Raw genomic sequence first — 15,042 nt, 5'->3', positions numbered from 1 at the left:
TGCTTCCTGAAACTCAGTGGGGAAGCCGGCACTTTCCACTCCCTCTGTTTTTTGTCCATCTGTGGTCCTTCTGTTTCTCTGTTTAAGTAGAAAACATCTTGGAAACAATGACCCAATAGGGCACAGTCCAGGGGTGAAATCTACTTACCTTCCTTACCAGTTTGAAAGTGCACACGTCGTGCGCATCACATACACATACAGATCTTCTGCACATGCACAAAACCTTCTGCGCATGCGCAGAAGGTAAAAAACACATTACTTCCTGGTTAAAACCAGGAAGTAATGACACCCGCCATCGCTACCGGATCGCCAAACCAACAGCCAAGATCACTACCGGACCGGGCAATCTGGTCCGATCCGGGAGCATTTCACCCCTGGCACAGTCACCAACTGACCCAATACAGCAGTGGTCACCAACTGGTGGTCCATGGACTGCTGGTGATCCGCGAGAAAATTTTGGTGATCCGCAGAAAAATTATTTGCATTTTTAATATTGCATAAAATCAGGGGTCCTCAAGCTACGGCCCCTGGGCTGGATACATGCAATGAATGCTTGTGTTGCTGCAGAGAGTCTCTCCCTTCGGGGTCTTTTTGTGTGGGTCGGAGGGGGGTAGAAATTCTGACTTGGGGTCTGCTTCAGCCTCCTGGTGCAGGGCTTTGGGCGAAGGCTGGAGGGAAGTGCTGCTGGTGGCAAAGAGCCAGAGGGCCTTGTTCCAGTGGGACTGCATCATGGCCTGGAACTGGCTGACCATCTCAGCCTGCTGAGCCTCCAGGCGCCTGTACCTGGCCTTGCACTCCCACAGGTCTTCAGGTCTTCCTATCTCCTAGTCCTCAGTGAGGTGCTTCTGCTGAGCCTCCTTCTCAGTCAGATCCAATTTGAACTGAGCTGCTTTGCCAACTCTTTCTCATGGTGGCTGCTTAGGTCCAACAACTCCTTCCTGTTGGGGGACTAAGGAGCCTGGGCAGGCAGGGGAGGAGTGGCTGGGAGGGGAGGGGCAATAGAGGCTGGCGAGGCATCCCTCAACGTGAGTGACATCAAGTTGACCACGCCCACCCAGTCACATGGCCACCTAGCCACGCCCACCCAGCCAGTCATTAGGCAGATCATATTAATGGTCCGTAGGATTTAAAATTATGAATTTAGTGGTCCCTGAGGTCTGAAAGGTTGGTGGTCTGAAACCCCTGGACTAGCGTAAAGGTGGAACTCCGAGTGTCTCATCTTACAAAAACGAATACAAGCAGCCAGTTAACAAAGCTGAGTGTACGTACTGTAGGAGGATGGAAGAATGATTGAGAACATAATCTGCTATTGTTATTTAAATACTTAAAGTGGTCCTCAGACTTGGGTTAGAGGCTGGAGTAGCAGAAGATGATCCAGAAGGAGGAAACCAAGCCAAGACCACAAGGGTTCTTCCCTCCAAGACCCCCACCTAACTCCCCTTTAGGCAATGCTTTATTGCTTAAAGCATTGTAAGCCGCCCTGAGTCTCCGGAGAAGGGCGGCATATAAATCAAATTAAAAAAAAAAAAAAAAAAAAAATGGCTCACTTGCCCCAGAGGAAGGCCTCAGAGGGAAGTCCTCCCATGACTGGTCAGGAAGGCCTCAGGTTAGGGAGATGCTGTGGCCCCAAGACAGAGACATTCTGAAGAAAAGAATGGCCCTACTTCATGCCTTTGCAATCCCAGCTGCAGCAGAGAGAAAGAAAACGATAGTGAATGTCATTCCTGAAATGACATCAATTGAAATGGCCATCATTAGTCAAATGATGGATCTCTTTCATCAGCAACACTGGAAGAACTTGAGAAGGTGAGTGATTACTATTTTCCTGTAATTATTGCATAATGAAATGATTTTTTTTTCATCCAGGATGCCTTCTTGCCAGCAGCTTTTTCCACTCAAATAAAGCAGAATAACAGAGTCTGAAGGGACTTTAGAGGTCGTCTAGTCCAACCCCCTGCTCAGGCAGGAACCCCTATGCCATTTCAGACAAATGGTTATCCAATGTCTTCTTTAAAACTTCCAATGTTGGAGCATTTACAACTTCTGGAGGCCAGTTGTTCCACTGATTAATTGTTCTCACTGTCAGGAAATTTCTCCTTAGTTCTTAATTCTCTCCTTGATTAGTTTCCACCCATTGCTTCTTGCCCTGGCTTCACGTGCTTTGGAGAATAGCTTGATTCCTCTTTCTTCTTTGTGGCAGCCCCTGAGATATTAGAACACTGCTATCATATCACCCCTAGTCAGTGGTGAAATCCAAATTCTTTTACTACCGGTTCTGTGGGTGTGGCTTGGTGGGCATGGTGTGGCTTGGTGGGCGTGGCTTGGTGGACATGGGAGGGGAAGGATATTGCAAAATCTCCATTCCCACCCTACTCTGGAGCCAGCCAGAGGTGGTATTTGCCGGTTCTCCAAACTACTCAAAATTTCCGCTACCAGTTCTCCAGAACCTGTTAGAACCTGCTGGATTTCACCCCTGTCCCTAGTTTCTTTTCATTAAACTAGACATACCCAGTTCCTGCAACCGTTCTTTGTATGTTTTAGCCTCCTGTCCCCTAACCATCTTTGTTGCTAAACCAGTTTGGTCTAGTGGTTAAGGCATGAGGCTAGAAATATGACCTTTAATTATGAGATGGTTGCGGACAATGAAACTTTAAGAGAAAGCTAAGTTTTTTAATACTCTGATACACTCCCTTAGTACAGCCATAACCTCTATAAGCTACAAACTCTTGCAAAGTATTTGATACAAACATATTAAGGCCACTTGGCATTTTTAAATAGTTCTCTTCTTTCCAAATTTTGCATTTAAAGGAAAGGAGCGCTCAGGTTAATTCTAGACCTCTGCATTATATTTCAGAGGAAGGTACCCTGGAACTCCTTGTAATGCAGAGAAGGTAAGATTTGCTTCAGATGAAAAGACCAGATGATAAAAAAAATGTACATCATGTCTCACCTCTTAAATTAATGCTGAGAGGCTCCATTTTCTTCCATTAGTTTGTATCTTATGTTCCCAGGGACTGACAAGTTTTATCAAAGGTTTCTCTTAAAACCTATCCAGAGTTTTCCCCTATTACGTGTTTCTATATAATCAGTGGCTGATGAGTGACCTGCTCCTGTTTGCAAAATGCCACTAATTAATTAGCCACTCGTTAAGAAATCTGTTGTTCCTTTATTTATCTCTTTTAGAATGTCATAAAGATGCTGGCACGGTAGAAAAGCTGTAGTGCAAACTGGTAGCTTTTGCAAGTGTTGGGAAAGTTGCATGCAGAAAATACTGATAAACAGTTCTGCATTGTCCTGAAGGCTGATTGAGGGTTGCCTGTAACTGCCCTTAGCTGCCACCACGTACCTTTGCTTTGAAGGAGTTGATGGGTAAGTGGAAGTTGAAGAGGGCCACAAAAAATCATCAAAACCATTAAAAAGCGAAAGTTAGAATATTTCAGACATGTGATGAGACACCTGGAAAAATACGGCATCCTTCACTTAATCCTCCAGGGAAAGATTGAAGGCAAATGAGGTCCAGGCAGAAGAAGAACATCATGGCTTCAAAATCTAAGGGACCGGTTTGGACAAAACTCAACAGCGCTTGTTCATGCAGCTGTTGATAAAAATAGGATTGCCAACATGATCGCCAACATCCAATGATGGATATGGCACAAGAAGAAGAAGACTGCAACTGTCTCCAAATGACAGGCACATCTGTTCCCTCATGTGCGGTGGCTGCAGAAGTCTGCTCCAGCCTTTAGCCCACCTTTATAAAGACCAAGAGGGGGGAATGGAAGGGATGGCTATTACATTAATTCGTAAATGAAATCAAGCTACACAGGTTGATCAACCTCTTAGAGACCCAAATTCCAGCTCATAGTGACCTTGACAAGTTCGAACAGTGGGCCAGAACCAAGAATTACATTAAACGGAGACATATGTCAAGTCTTGCATTTGGGTAAGAAAACTCAAACGTATAGGCCCAAGATGAGAGACCCCTAGTCTTTTTTTTTTATTATTTGATTTATATGCTGCCCTTCTCCGAAGACTCAGGGCGGCTTACAATGCATTAAGCAATAGCCTTCATCCTTTTGTATATTTATACAAAGTCAGCTTATTGCCCCCACAACTGGGTCCTCAATTTACCTACCTTAGAAAGGATGGAAGGCTGAGTCAACTTTGAGCCTTGGCGAGATTCGAACCTGCAGTAATTGCAGGCAGCTGGTCTTAATAACCAGTTTAATAACAGGGTGCCTTAGACTAAGGTGACCAGACGTCCCGCTTTTGGCGGGACAGTCCCGCTTTTGAGCAATTTGTCCCGCGTCCCGCGGCGTTTCAAAAAAGTCCCGATTTTTCTTGAGCCCCAGCTGATGGCTAGAAGAAAAAAAAAACTGTTTAAACTCTTGCCCGGGGCTTCAAAGGGCCGCCCTACAGGCAATCAGTGTAAAGCAGTTTTTTTTCCCCTAGCTAAGCTTCAGAAACGAAACCGAAACCAGGGTCTTTGGTGCAGCGTGACAAAATGAGGCAGAGAGAGATTTATTTTTATTTTTATTTTTCCTCCCCAAAAAAGGTAGGTGAAAAACTGCAAACAATGGGAAATTTAGGAGGAGAGTTCAAGATTTTAAAACACAAAGGAAAAAAAGCTGTATTTAACTAGGGAATTGTAATAATTGAGATACTATTAATTGTATATTGTGTTGAAAGCAGAAATGGTTAAGTTGTGGTTCGGAGGAATATATGGGAGAAATTATTTGGTTTATTATTATTGGTAAATATAATTAATTGATTTGTAAGAAATTGGATTGCATGGAAATAATTGGAATATTCATGTTCATATTGATTAATATACAAAAAAGATAGTTTTATAACTAATTGATTTATATTAAAATGTTGAATTTGTATTAAACAACTGTATTACATAATTACATAATTAAACAATGTGAGGATGGATATAAAAATAGATGACAATGGGAAGGGTTATAATATAGAATAGAAGGGAAAAATTGAATTTGATTAAGATTAGAGATGAGGATGAAGAGTAATATTGGTTTTTTTAAAAAATAGATGAGGAATAAATATGGCAAAAAGGAAATATAGAAATTGTAAATTTAATTGAAATGACTAAACGCTGTTTAAATTTGTGAACCAGCCAAATATTCTGTTCAAAGAAAATACATTGTATGTTTGTATGTGTGTTTCTAATTATTGCTATTTATTCATATTTGTTCTCTTTTATTCTTTAAAGTTTAACAATTCATTCTTTATCTTAATATCTTTATATTTGCTTGGGGTTGGCTTTCTTCCCTTTCATCTTTTTTATTGTACAGCAATCTTTCTCCTCAAACCTACCACCTCTCTCTTTTCTTTCCTTCTTACTTTCTCTTCCCCCCACCCTCTTTTTCTCCTCCCTACTTCCTCTTTCTTTCTCCTTCTCCTCCTCTCTTCCTCCCTCTCTTACCCTCACTCCTACTCTAATTTCCATTCCTTCATCCCTCTCTATTGCTGTAATCCTTTAATGCATATGGACTACTCAGAGGGCTGAAAAAGTTATTTTTGACTGGTCCTCACACTTTTGATCAGTCCTCGAACTTATGACTGTCCTCACATTTTACATTTTTGCCCTATCTTGTCATCATGGTGAAGAGAAGCAGTTGTGAAATGAGTGACATGGTTGTTAAGAATGCTGCATGGGCATAAATGTGAGGATGGTCATAAGTGTGAGGACCAGTCAAAAGTGCGAGGACCTGTCAGAAATGACTTTTTTCAGCTCTCTGGTTAGTCCTTTTGTGCATATGGACTACTCAGAGGGCTGAAAAAGTTATTTTTGACTGGTCCTCACACTTTTGACCAGTCCTCGAACTTACGACTGTCCTCACATTTTACATTTTTGCCCTATCTTGTCACCATGTTGAAGAGAAGCAGTTGTGAAATGAGTGACATGGTTGTTAAGAATGCTGCACGGGCATAAATGTGAGGATGGTCATAAGTGTGAGGACCAGTCAAAAGTGCGAGGACCTGTCAGAAATGACTTTTTTCAGCCCTCTGATTAGTCCTTTTGTGCATATGGACTACTCAGAGGGCTGAAAAAGTTATTTTTGACTGGTCCTCACACTTTTGACCAGTCCTCGAACTTACGACTGTCCTCACATTTTACATTTTTGCCCTATCTTGTCACCATGGTGAAGAGAAGCAGTTGTGAAATGAGTGACATGGTTGTTAAGAATGCTGCACGGGCATAAATGTGAGGATGGTCATAAGTGTGAGGACCAGTCAAAAGTGTGAGGACCTGTCAGAAATGACTTTTCAGCCCTCTGAGTAGTCCCTATACACATAGCCATGGCCACCCGGTCACATGACCAGGTAGCCACGCCCACCCAGTCACATGGCCTCCAAGCCACGCCCACACAATAAGCCACGCCCACAATGGTGTCCTTCTTACCAATGTTAAAATCTGTTCACCTTACCCTATAGACATAGCCATGGCCACCCGGTCACATGACCAGCTAGCCACGCCCACCCAGTCACATGACCAGCTAGCCACGCCCACAAAATAAGCCACGCCCACAATGTCCCTCTTTACCAATGTTAAAATCTGGTCACCTTACCTTAGACCACTGTACTACCAAGGCTCTTGGTAGTCTTGGTGATAGTCCTTGTGATTCAGGAGGACTATTATTTATTATTTATTATTTATTCAATTTATATACCGCCCTTCTCCTATTGGACTCAGGGTGGTGCACAGCGAAGGATAAAAAACATACCAATACAAAACTTAAAATCAATTAAAAGAATTATACAGCTTTGGCCCACAATTTAAAACAATCCAATTAAAACCCAATTTACACTTAAAAAGCTAAAAAACTAACAAGAGCTAAAAGGGGGGGGGTTCACGCCAGCCCTGCTTGATGGGAAAGAAAAGTTTTTAGGGCAGGGCGAAAGGCCCGGAGATCTGGTATCCTTCGTATTTCCCGGGGCAGATTGTTCCAGAGGGCAGGTGCTGCCACAGAGAAGGCCCTCCCCCTGGGGGTCGCCAGCCGACATTGCCTGGCTGACGGCACACTGCGGAGTCCCTCTCTGTGGGCGCGTACTAGTTGAAAACCAGCTGAGTGTGAGCAAATGAAGGGTTGAGGCCAGTGAAATCTTGGACTGCAGTGGCACAAGCATTGCATCCAAGTCACAGGAGATGGTTAGCCTACTGAGCATTTTGTTTAGACCACATTTACAGTAATATGTTATGTTCAAGGCATTTGGTTTAAAAGTGGACATGCCCAAAAGCAAAAAAAAGTTTGGGCGAAAATGCATGTGTGGTTAGAAAAAATGTTAAGACAGCATATACCTGTAGATTTTAAGCCATGACTATTTTTGTTAGGCATAATACCAGAAAAATATGATAAAAGGAATGTATATTTGATATTACATGTTTTAACAGCAGCAAAAATTGTATTTGCACAACATTGGAAAGCGAGGAAACACCTACGGAAGAAGATATAATTAAAAAAGTATTGGGCTGTGCAGAAATGGACAGATTTAAGACTGAAGTTAAAAGAAAAAGGAGACACAGAATATTTTCAAACTTGGGACTTGTTTTATCAATGGTTGTTTTATCAACAGGGGTAGAAACTAGGAATTTAAGAAGTATTACTATGTAAATGAATGGACTCAGTACGCTGTTCATTAAGCACATATTGAATGTAAAGAGAAAACCAATAAAAATATTTAAAAATAAAAAATAAAAGGCCCATGGAGAAGGTTGAAGGGAGAGCTCCAAGGATGATAAGGAGTCTGGAATTATTGAGAGTTTGCAGAAGACTAATAGAAAACATGATCATCATCTACAAAGACCTAAAAGTGGCCAGGTATAAAAGGAGCATGATCTGGTGTAAAGGTCTGATGTGTTCTCCGTGAGGGAGCAAGCAAGCAGGAAGAACAATCGGAAGTTTGACAGTCAATTCAGGGAAGGGATGAGGCGGGAACGAGGGAGAAGAAGGGAGAAAGAGAGTTGGTTGCTGCTGCTGCTGCTGCTGTTTCCAGAATGCTGCTGATTTCCTATTGAGTGTGACTAGAGCATTGCTGCCTGCTGACTTAGTTGAAATAGCTTCAGGGGATATATAAGGAAACTACTCCCAGAAAGGAGGTTCACTATGCAACAAACAAGGAGAGCCAACAACAGGGTGGAGGAGAAGTCAAGTGTGAAGAGGTGTTTGGTTTGTTGTTCAACAGAGGAATCTCTTGTGACCTGCAAGAATGTGCCATCTTGATTTTCCTTATTGAAAACAAAAGTGTATATACTAAGAGGGCAGGGCGATAGACATCCTGGAAAGGAAGACAAAGAGGCTGGAGTTAATTGTTTGCCCCCTGTTTATCTGGGATCTTAGATCTGACATAGGAAGGGATTTGTAAAAGGGACAATAGTACCAAGAAGGCTCTCAGAAGAAAGATACCTCTAGCTGTAATCATGGTTTTAATCCCACTAAATTTCAGTAATAGTAACAATGTCATACCTGCCCTCAGCGGTTCTCAACCTGGGGGTCACGACCCCTTTGGGGGTCGAACGGCCATTTCACAGGGGTCACCAAAGCCCTCTCTTGCCCCCCCCCCCACGCCTTCACTCACCCTCACCCTCTGTTGGATCGCCTGGTCGCTGTTCGCTTACCCCGCCCACCCCCAATCTATTGCTGCCTCCAGAGTCCCAGCTGATGGCTAGAGGGAAAAAAAAACTGTTTAAATTCTTGCCGCCGGGCTTCAAAGGGCCGCCCTACAACAGATCAGTGTTAAAAGAAAACAAATGAGAAGATCGGTGCCTGCAAAAATAGAAAAAACAGCCTCTTTCAGCTTCAGCAGAGGTTAATTAGCATAAATTGATTAGCTCCCCCCCCCACTCTCAGCTGATTTGCTCTCAGCTGTTTTGTGCAGGCTCCTTTGCAAGCTCTTGTTTTCCAAGCTGCAAAAGAGTGCTGGAGCAATTTTTTTCCCCTAGCTAAAACGAAACTGAAAGGGTCTTTGCTGCAGCGTGACAAAATGAGGCAGGGAGAGAGATTTCTTTTTCTTTTTGCTCACCAAAAAAGGTAGGTGCAAACAATGGGAAATTTAGGGCAAAAGAGGAGAGTTCAAGATTTTAAAACACAAAAGAAAAAAAGCTCTATTTAACTAGGGAATTGTAATAATTGAGATACTATTAATTGTATATTGTGTTGAAAGCAGAAATGGTTAAGTTGTGGTTTGGAGGAATATATGGGGGAAATTATTTGGTTTATTATTATTGGTAAATATAATTAATTGATTTGTAAGAAATTGGATTGCATGGAAATAATTGGAATATTCATGTTCATATTGATTAATATACAAAAAAGATAGTTATATAACTAATTGATTTATATTAAAATGTTGAATTTGTATTAAACAACTGTATTACATAATTAACCAATGTGAGGATGGATATAAGAATAGATGACAATGCGAAGGGGTATAATATAGAATAGAAGGGAAAAATTGAATTTGATTAAGATTAGAGATGAGAATGAAGGGTAATATTGTTTTTTTAAAAAAATAGATGAGGAATAAATATGGTAAAAAGGAAATATAGAAATTGTAAATTTAATTGAAATGACTAAATTGAAATATCCTTCTGGGTTCTGCTCCAAGTGGGTAAAAAGACACTGGAAACATGGAGACTGCTTGGAAAGATGGTTTAATGGTGGACAGGATCACATGGCTTGATGGGGCCCATTGTGTTAGTTTCTGTTGCTATTGTGTTGCAAATGTCCTTTGACAAAGGATTGACTTTCTGCCTCTGGCCCATTAACAAAGGGTGGGGGGCGGGAAGGTGGGAGCTGCTTTGTCTGTAAAATATGCTTCTCCATTTCTCATCCAGGAAAATATAATATTCTGCCTTTTTAATATTTCCCAAAATATTTCATTCTTCTAGGAAAGGGGTGGGTGCTAACCTCCTACAACTGTTTAAATTTGTGAACCGGCCAAATACTCTGTTCAAAGAAAATACGTTAGATGTTTGTATGTGTGTTTCTAATTATTGCTATTTATTCCTTTTTGTTCTCTTTTATTCTTTAAAGTTTAACAATTCATTCTTTATCTTAATATCTTAATATTTGTTTGGGGTTGACTTTCTTCCCTTTCATCTTTTTTATTGTACAGCAATCTTTCTGCTCAAACCTACCACCTCTGTCTTTTCTTTCTTACTTACTTTCTTTCCCCCCCCCCTTCTTCTTCTCCCTACTTCCTCTTTCTTTCTCCTTCTCCTCCTCTCTTCCTCCCTCTCTTACCTTCACTCCTAACTCTAATTTCCTTTCCCTTCCTTCATCCCTCTCTATTGCTGTATCCTTTTATGCATATGGACTACTCAGAGGGCTGAAAAAGTTATTTTTGACTGGTCCTCGCACTTTTGACCAGTCCTCGAACTTACGATTGTCCTCACAATTTACGTTTTTGCCCTATGTTGTCACCATGGTGAAGAGAAGCAGTTGTGAAATGAGTGACATGGTTGTTAAGAATGCTGCACAGGCATAAATGTGAGGATGGTCATAAGTGTGAGGACCAGAAAAGTGTGAGGACCTGTCAGAAATGACTTTTTTCAGCCCTCTGAGTAGTCCCTATATACATAGCCATGGCCACCTGGTCACATGACCAGCTAGCCACGCCCACCCAGTCACATGACCTCCAAGCCACACCCACAAAATAAGCCACGCCCACAGAACCAGTAGTAAAAATATTTAGAACCCACCCCTGGTTGGGGGTCACCACAACATGAGGAACTGTATTAAAGGGTCGCGGCATTAGGAAGGTTGAGAACCACTGTGCTAGGACTTCAACTTTGCTCTGTTTGTGCCTCATACTTTGAACATTAGCGCATCTGAGTCCTTTTTGGCTTACCCTGTGTTTACTTCCTATATCCATGTTGCCTAGATCTATTCTATGTTCTATGTCTCCTGTTTTATGTCTGAATTCCCCTTCCTTCTCCCCACTCCTTATCTCATAGTTTCATTGGTTGTCTTGAAATTTATGCTTGGGATTAAGTCCTAAAGATTTGTCTCTCTCTCTCCTTCCAGTTTTGCTTTAAAGTCCTTTGGGTAGGCCAAGCCAATTGTTTTTCTTTTCTTTTTCTTTTTTTGAGTTTCTTTGCTCTTCAGCTTTTTCACTGGTGTTTGAGTAACTTCCAAGTGTTTCCAGAATTAAAGACTTGGCTCTCTAAACGTTCATTCAATATTGTGCAGGAGAGCAAATGTATTCCTAGACCATGAATTCCCACCTGATGTGTTCTTTCCTACTGTATGTGTTATGTTGTAGGTCTTTTCTATCCCTTGATTTACTTTTATTTATTTATTATTTATTTATCAGTCCAATTTATATGCCGCCCTTCTCCGTAGACTCAGGGCGGTTTACAATGCATTATAGCAATAGCCTGCATACTTTTATGTATATATCTGCTTATTAGGGCTTTCAGCCCCCCCTAAGCAGTGTTATTCTATACAAAGCTGGTTTATTGCCCCCACAATCCGGGTCCTCAATTTACCTACCTCGAAAGGATGGAAGGCTGAGTCAACCTTGAGCCTGGTGAGATTTGAACTCGCACTAATTGCAGGCAGCTGGCAGCTAAGTGCTAGCACTTAACAGCACTTAGTCCGCTGCACCACCAAGGCTCTTTATTTCCTCAGTAGTAATTCATTTTGCACTAGCAAGTGTCAAGAGCCTTGGTAGTACAAGGGTTTAAGGCACCCTGTTATTAAGCTGCTTAAGACCAGCTGCCTGCAATTACCGCAGGGTTCGAATCTCGCCAAGGCTCAAGGTTGACTCAGCCTTCCATCCTTTCTAAGGTAGGTGAAATGAGGACCCAGTTTGTGGGGGCAATAAGCTGACTTTGTATAAATATACAAAAGGATGAAGGCTATTGCTGAGCACATTGTAAGCCACCCTGAGTCTTCGGAGAAGGGCGGCATATAAATCAAATTAAAAAAAAAAAAAAAAAAAAAGATCAGATAATGCACACATCCTTATACACTTTCAGAAGCTGGTCTGCTAAAATATAGATGTTTAGAAGCTGATACTTCAGAGACAAGGCTCATGCCTGTAGTGTACATGTAGCTATTGTAGCACAGACTTCTCAAGGAATCAACTTACACGCTTAGGCCCACTAATGAAAGCTTCACCATTGAATGAGGGTGGATTTGAGATGGTAGCCTGTTCCCTTGTTTGACAGTTCATACAGTCAGGAAGTTCATACAGTTCATACAGTCTGATTTCTAATCTGAGCCTCCTTCGTTGTAGTTTGAACCCACTAAATTTGATCCTGCCTTCTGTGACAATAAAAAGCAAGTCCCTTTCATTTTCAAGATGACAAACTTAAGATATTTGAAAACTGCTGTCATGTCATCCCTCAGTCATCTGTTCTGTAGGCTAAACATGGAAGTTAAACCTTTTAACCATTATTCCTAGGGTTTGGTTCCATCCTGACATATCTCCCCTGAACCCTTCTATCCTTTTTGAGTGCAAAGCCCAGGACTGGGTAAAATATCTGTCAGTTGGGTCTAACCAATAAAATATTGGACTTCAGCCAGAGCATATTCAGGGAGAACAAAGTAGAAGAAAATCCCCAGATCTAGGGCTTTGAACTCTGAATGGAAAAGTTGGATGCAAATCTATATATATAAAAGCCAAATACCACTCACTCATCACAAAATCTCCAGAACGGTACAGCCTACAAACTTGAAATTTGGCATGTATGTTCCTCTTGTCTTCTAGGTGCTTAAGAAAGGATTTTTCGAAATGACCCTCAGATCATTAGTATTTCATATACAGTATATTCATATACAGTATATTCACACACTCTGATGCTACGGAGTTAGATGTTCTGCTCCCCCTCCCCACCTGAAAGGAACTCTGTCCCAACTGCCAGTTGCCTTATATTAACACACTCTGATGCTACCCCTTCACTAAACCGGGCATGGGCGTGGCCAATGTATGACTCATCTGGCCTGCGGGCTGGGACATTCTACTCCCCCTCCGTTCCAACTGCCAGTTGCCTTATATTACCACGCTCTGATGCTACGGAGTTACACATTCTTCAGGCTTTAAGTATCAATTTATCATGCCTGCTCACATAGTTTCGTAGCGAAGCACAGGCATCCAGCTAGTATACTATAATATTTGTATGAAAGAAAGAAAGAAAGAAAGAGAAAGAAAGAAAGAAAGAAAGAAAGAAAGAAAGAAAGAAAGAAAGAAAGAAAGAAAGAAAGAAAGAAAGAAAGAAAGAAAGAAACCAGTGTTGGGATGTAACCTGTGTTGAGGATCACTGGGGGAGATGCGGCCCTCCCGAGCTCCGTTTTCGCTGTCAGAGGCACCGTGGGCTGATCCTTCACTGTTTCCAGGGCAACCCCATGGGCCAGATCTAAGCACCCTGTGGGCCACATCTGTGTCACATTTTGACACCCCTGGTATAAACTTTTCTTTGCGATAATACAGAATCTCTCTGTGGAAACTGCTTAAAATGCTTTAGCTCCTTCCCATATTTTTACCCTCTTCAGCGGCATCCTTAACCGTGGCGGCTGAGAGCGGTTCATCCCCACATGCAACTCCTTCCTCATCCAGAGGGGTGTTTTTTTTTTTTGTTGTCCCATCAGGAAAAGGCCTTCTGTCCCTCCTTTTCCTTTTCCACCATGCTCAGTTCTCCAATGGGAGAGACAGAGGCTTTTCCATGGCATCTCCTGCAGAGGAAAAGGAAAGCAAAGTGTTTCTGGAGCCGTTCCCGCCTTCTGTTTGAAAGAAAAGGGACATGTCATTCTCACAATGATCCCATGTTTCCATTAGATCCCTCAAAAACTCAGAGAACTTAAACAAATCTAATTGGTATCTCGCTCTCCACATCATCATTGCAGCCAGGATCTCATTTGCGCAAGAATGGAAATCCAAAAATACCCCATCGGAGGCTACGTTAACCGCAAAGATCATGGACTGTGCAGAGGCAGATAAGCTTACCGGACTTTTGCGAGATAGACAAGAATCGGGCTATATATGAGTTGGGACCGGTGGTATGCTTGGCTGCAAAAAAGAAATCTTAAGAAGAATGTAAAATAATAATCTTAGTGTGACTGTGGGTAAATATTTATAGGAATATTGCATGGCAGTTGAGAATTCTTTCTTCTGGATAATCTTTTCTTTTTTGATGATTTGGTTTAATGGAGGTTTGTACTATTTCTAGGTGAAAATTGATGCTTTAAAACTCTATATGTATTATATTACTCTCTGCAATTCTATCCATATTGCTATATCTTTTTTCTGTAATTTTTAATAATTTTTAATAATTTTTTTTTAAAAAAACCCTGAGTTGGCTTGCAAACAAAGGCATGTTGTGTACATTATCATGAAGCTTTCCTGGCATCTGGGTTTAATCTGTTAATGATATAAGGTTGAATTCTTCTTTGTTTGTTTCATGATGTCCAGAGTCACTTTGATTAAGTTAGATGGCTATCTAAATGCTTGCGGGGGGGGGTGGGGAACCCTCCAACGCAGCCCTTTTTCAAACTCTCTTGTAGTGTTATTGAAAACAAGAAAACAAAATTCTGGTGATTTTTTTCAGAAGGAGAGGAGAAAAAATGTAATTCATATTATGAAAGCATTCTACTGTGAAACCTGAAGCAAGAGTGGCATCCAGTGGTGTCTGTTTTTAATAAAACACCACAGAAAGCAGTTAAAATAATTGTTTTCACTAGCTGCTTCCAACACAAGACACCTTGGCTGGTTGCTGAAATGATCTTCTTTTTGCTTTATGCTCAGAAGCATAAACTGAGCAGCCAACCTTACATCCAGAGGGTGTAAACAGACGGGTGTCTAAAAGATCAAGTTGTCTGCATGTAAAGATCAGGTGGGTCTCTCAAAGCTGTAGCCGCCATCTTCACTTTTTTGACACCTAATCCTGAAGACCCCCTCTTCCCATTGCAAAGCCACTACCCAAGGTTAAAACCGTTTCTTCTACCTGACCTGGTTCAGTTTATTGTGTGAACACAGCCTAATATTAGGTCACTTCTAGGTCAGACACTCCTGACCTGACAA

Source organism: Pituophis catenifer, unplaced genomic scaffold (assembly GCF_029215685.1).
Source record: "Pituophis catenifer annectens isolate HBS135680 unplaced genomic scaffold, rPitCat1.0.hap2 SCAF_13, whole genome shotgun sequence".
NCBI lineage: Eukaryota > Metazoa > Chordata > Lepidosauria > Squamata > Colubridae > Pituophis > Pituophis catenifer.
The sequence above is the reverse complement of the archived record's forward strand: the minus strand, read 5'-3'. Positions refer to the sequence as shown.